Genomic DNA, 5,698 nt, shown 5'->3' with positions numbered 1-5,698 from the left:
TAAGACATGCACGTACCCAACACTAAAATATGGTGTTGGATTTCCTAAACAAAGTAAAAAAAAAAAGGCATAACGTGTTCAAAAGTACAAACCCAATAAGGAGCGCACACATACAACCGAAAAAAAACCGAATTATGTTTTCAAAAAAAGTTTTGTAATCTACTCCTCTTTACTCTATTAAAAATAGGGTTGATAATGTTTGTATTCTCAACTTTTAGTATATTCTAAAAAAATCCTTAATTTTTGTTTTTTATTTAAAAAACTCTTAACATTCAATGCTTTCCATGAAATAATGAGCCACTAGCCAGATTCTTAAGTAGAATATGATGTCATTTTACTCAGTGAGATTTAATAAAAAGTTTCCACCTAAGGGGGTGTTTGGTAGTCAAGTCAAGATAAGCGTTGGTAGATTAAAACTCAAGGGCCCATTGGAGGTATGACTTGTCATGTAGTGTGCATGTGTGTTTGATAGCAAGGTTACAATTGTAGAAAACAATGTTCGGTTGTTTGGTAGATACTACTAAACACATGGTTAATTAATGAAATTACAAATTTACCCTCAACTAAATTTTAAAAAGACACGCATGTCCCTCTTTGCAAAGCTCCAAATAGGGCCGCATACCTCTGACGACAATCGCTGCCACTACGCCGCCCTCAATCTCAAGGTGCGCAAGTTGCTCAAGTCCTTTGACGCCCGTTCGCCGCCTCTCCAACCACTATAGGCCGCGCTCAGAGGCACTTTCTTGTCCTGCGAAGCCAACAACGCCTACCTCCAACACCAATTTCAATTCAATTTCACTTCTCTTCTCCCAGATCAAGTGCCTCTACCTTCTCCTCTTTTGTTGTGCAGACTCCTAGGGTACGCCTATTGATTAAGTCATTGGTTTGGTTGATTAGTAATTTAGATGTGGTTCACCAACTTAAGAATGTCATTGGTTTTTGAATGCTCACATGGTGACTCCATGTGAATAGTAGTTCAAGATCTTCATACCAGTAGTCTCGACGGAAATCTTGCCGGCTAGCTGATTCCGGCTGAGATCGACGAATGTCAAGGGCTTGCACTTGTTAATCTCAGGCGCAAATCGTTGTGGCTGAAATCCATATTTGACACCTGCTGCAACTTCCCTATCACGGCCGGAAATCTGTTGGAGAATTTGTTGCCATCAAGCAAAAGCTTCTGACCGCCAGCAAAACTTTCGATGCTCAGTGGCAAATCGCCGGTGAGATAATTGTTGGAGACGCTCATTTGGCCGAGACCGGCAGAAAATCCATGAGTATTCGAAAAAGCACCGAAGATAATGTTATCACCATAACATCAAACATAAGGGTAAAATCGAAAACAAATTTTTAATCCAAAACACTATACAATCTGAGTAAAGCTAAGGTAACTGGCCCTCACCGCGGTGCACACTCACAAGGTGGAACAATAACTTAACAGCGGGCCTGACCATTCCTAACGGGCCCCAATGTTAATTAAACTGCTCTACCAAATAGTTGGAAGACGTGATAAACACACGTAATTTGTCCTTTTCAATTCTACCAAACACGCCCTAAAAATCTTAATAATACTCGATAAAGTGACTCACTATTTTATTGTAAGATTTCATGTAACAAAATATTTTTGAAAAATACTAAAATTTTACTTTTAAATAAAATATGAAAATTTAAAATATTTTTGAAAAAATGGTTAAAGTTGATAACAACAAACATAATTAACCCTAAAAATTATACGAAAGGTTTCTTGTTGGACTGAATAGGCAAGCAATTTGCAATGCCAACTGTTCGACAACAGCAATTTGCAAGTTCTATAAATAGAAAGTTATTGTATAACCTATTTGTCAGAGAAAGTTTGTTGCTTTTTGCTGTCAGTTGAGAAGTGATTTGAAAAACTGGCCCATACCATGCCCAATACCAATAATAATATATAAACTGTTTACATATAAATTATATAATATTGTATGAATATAGTTGATGTGAATCATGTGATCGAGCTATGTATATAGTGGATGACCGATATGTATATGGAAAAATCATTTTACAACATGGATATATACACAGAGAAAATGAATCCTATAGATATTATCAATCTCATTAGTTGATCTTATTTATACAATAATTGAATTTTGTCGCATTCTTTTGATTATTAATTTCTTTTATATATACCATTATCCATAATTTTTTAAAATTATATACATATTTTATGTTTGACACTAAATGTACAAACTTTATTTATATCTTTTCTATTATTAAAAATTAGTTTAAAGTTTAAAAAAAGCGAAAATTCTCGAGTATTGGGTAAAAAATATGCGGATGAGATCGAGGCTTGGTTGCTTGTTAGATTTTTATACTTGCAAGACATATAATTTTTTTTGATCAAGAAAATGTGAATTTCATAAAAGGTACCAGAGGTACCAAAAAAAAAAAACATTACAAAAAACGTGAGAGCTGTTGGAATATAAGTATATATAATGGAGAATTTATTTAATTGGTAGGAGGAAATTTGGAGAAATTGGTTGTGGGCGTGTGTGTGCTTAGGAATTTGAGTGGGAGGATTGTTGTTTACTAACAAAATTTTTCTTCAATTCACTTCCTTACTTTCTTCCTTACTTACAATTCCACAACATAGTAACATATTTATAGTGGTACATACTCACCTTCTAGATTATTCTATTTCTAGGATATTCTACTAATTAATTCTACTTTATACTAACTTATTCTCAACAATTCTAGATTTTTCTTCATCTCCTCATCATTCTCAACTATTCTAGAATTTTCTTCTTTTTCTATCTTATTCTCAACTATTCTAGATTTTTCTTTTTTCTTCTACTTTTCAAAATATCTAGAATACTCTTTATAAAATATCTATACAAATCATGTTTATATTCCAACACTCCCCCTTAAACTTGATTTGTCATTCTGAGCAAAACTCCGAAGTTGGCGAATCCTTTCCCGACGAGCCTTTCTTTATATTTTTCAACTTCACCTTTAAAATTCTTCTTAACCTTATGCACCCACTTGACTCCAATGACCTTGTGCCTTTCCGGTAGTGTCAAGAGCTCACACGTATTATTCTTCTTTATGGCTTTGATCTCTTCGTCCATTGCAACTCGCCAATTTTCACTATTTGCTGCTTCAGGTTCATAATCAGCAGATAGGCAAAACAAGGTGACATCTTCTAACCTTTCAGTGTCTTCATATATCTCATCCAAATTCCTTGCTCGTGGTGTGGCTCTTTCATTTAAGAAAGATGGTGGCGAGTCTTCAGTAACTTGTATAGGTGAAGCTGGCGGAGTCACTATCTCTTGTTGGACTTCTCCAACTTGCTCGACTGTCCTTTCATCATCGAATTGTGGGATGAAGGTAAAGTCACCACTGGGATTAAAATCCCACACTCCTTCTTCGTCGAACTCCACATCTCGACTTATCATTGTTTTCTTGGTATTTGGATTATATAACTTATAGCCTTTAGAGTTAGAGTCGTACCCGATAAAGATGAATGCTTCACTTTTATCGTCGAGCTTCTTCCTTCTCTGGTCTGGTACATGCACGTAGGCTTTACTCCCAAATACCTTTAGGTGGGAAATTCCTGGCTTTCTCCCACTCCAGGCTTCTTGTGGAGTCATTCCCCACACACTCCTTGTCGGCGATCGGACCTCAGGGCCTTGATTTGTTGTCCGCTCTCCTTCTCGACGGCAGCTTTGAACTTCTTGAATGCATCAAATACTTCTGACTTCTGCTTCAAGAAATATATCCACGTTTTTCTAGAAAAATCATCAATGAAGAGCAGAAAATAATTATTTTTACCGAGGGAGCTTAGATTTATTGGCCCACATACGTCAGCATGAATCAACTCCAGTGGCTTTTGAGCTCTTGAGCTTGACTCCTTTGGGAATGGCTTTCTGAACTGCTTCCCGAGTAAACAACCTTCACAGAGTTGATCGGGATGTTTGATGGATGGTAGTCCTCTCACCATCTCCTTCTTTGACAACAACTCCAATCCACCAAAGTTCAAGTGCCCAAACCGAAGATGCCACAACCAAGACTTATCTTGGTAACACGCTTTCAGGCATTTTGCCATGTCATTTCGAATATTCAATAAGAACATTCTATTTTTAGACATTGGCACCTTGGCAATAAGATTATTTTTGTCATCTCTTATTGAAAGGTTATAATCTCTCATGTGAATATCATAACCTTTCTCTAAGAGTTGTCCCAAACTTAAGATATTATTTTTCATATTGGGCACATAATAAACGTTGGAAATAAATTCATGATTTCCATTCTTCAAGCGAATTAAAATTTTCCCTTTTCCTTTAACTGGAATTTTAGATTCATCACCAAAGGAGACGTTGCCATTTACCGACTCATCAAGCTCCACGAACATGCTTCTCTTCCCGCACATGTGGTTGCTTGCACCGGTGTCGAGGTACCACGTGTCATCTCTTCCAGCTTTTCCTTTATATGCCAGAAGCACACTACCATTTGCTTCGCTCGTGTTCTCGGCATAATTGGCCATTTCTTCAATTCTTACTTTTTCACTTCTGCACTCGGAAGCATAGTGCCCAAATTTATGGCAATTATAACACTTTATTGAAGACTTATCGTACCTCGACTGCGGGTTGCTCCTCCCCCGACCACTTGTAAACTCATTTCTTTCACCATTGTTGACGAAGCCTCCTCGTCCTCGACCACGTCCACGTGCTCGGCCTCTGCCTCGATCTTGCCCTTGGCCACGTCCTCTCCCGGACTGTCCATAGCCATTGCTCGGACCTTCTTTTTTCTCTTTTGGGCTTACGTGCAACTTTAAAAGTTGCTCTGAAATTTCTTGCTTCTTCTTTTGCTTCTCCTCATATGCTTGCAGCGACCCCAACAAGAGATCGATCGTCATCTCCTCCAAATTTTTAATTTCTTCAATTGTGATTACTATATGCTCAAATCTTGGAGTTAGTGAGCGTAATATTTTCTCCATAATTCTAACATCTTCCAATTTTTCACCATTTCTTTTCATTTGATTAGACACCGCCAAGACTCTTGAAAAATAATCCGAAATTGATTCGGACTCTTTCATATGCAAAGACTCAAACTCTCCTCTTAAAGTTTGAAGTCGTACCTTTTTTACTTGCTCCGCTCCTTTGCACGCGTTCTGGAGCTTCTCCCACGCTTCTTTGGCGGTACTTGCATTCGAGATCTTCTCGAAATCATCGTCCCCAAGCGCTTGATAAATGAGATAGAGAGCCTTCTTGTCTCTCTTTCTCGCGTCTCGCAACCTATCCTTTTGTTGTTGGGATAGTGCGGCCTCGTCCTGCGGCTCCTCGTAGCCGTTCTCCACGATCTCCCAAACATCGTGGGCTCCCAATAACGCCTTCATCTTGATGCTCCAATTGTCGAAGTTGCTCTTGTTGAGCATGGGGACTTGAAACGATTGTAAATTCGCCATACCACAAGTAGAATCTTGTGGCTCTGATACCACTTTGTTGGAATATAAGTATATATAATGGAGAATTTATTTAATTGGTAGGAGGAAATTTGGAGAAATTGGTTGTGGACGTGTGTGTGCTTAGGAATTTGAGTGGGAGGATTGTTGTTTACTAACAAAATTTTTCTTCAATTCACTTCCTTACTTTCTTCCTTACTTACAATTCCACAACATAGTTACATATTTATAGTGGTACATACTCACCTTCTAGATTATTCTATT

This window comes from Salvia miltiorrhiza, unplaced genomic scaffold (assembly GCF_028751815.1).
Source record: "Salvia miltiorrhiza cultivar Shanhuang (shh) unplaced genomic scaffold, IMPLAD_Smil_shh original_scaffold_468, whole genome shotgun sequence".
Classification (NCBI taxonomy): domain Eukaryota; kingdom Viridiplantae; phylum Streptophyta; class Magnoliopsida; order Lamiales; family Lamiaceae; genus Salvia; species Salvia miltiorrhiza.
The sequence above is the reverse complement of the archived record's forward strand: the minus strand, read 5'-3'. Positions refer to the sequence as shown.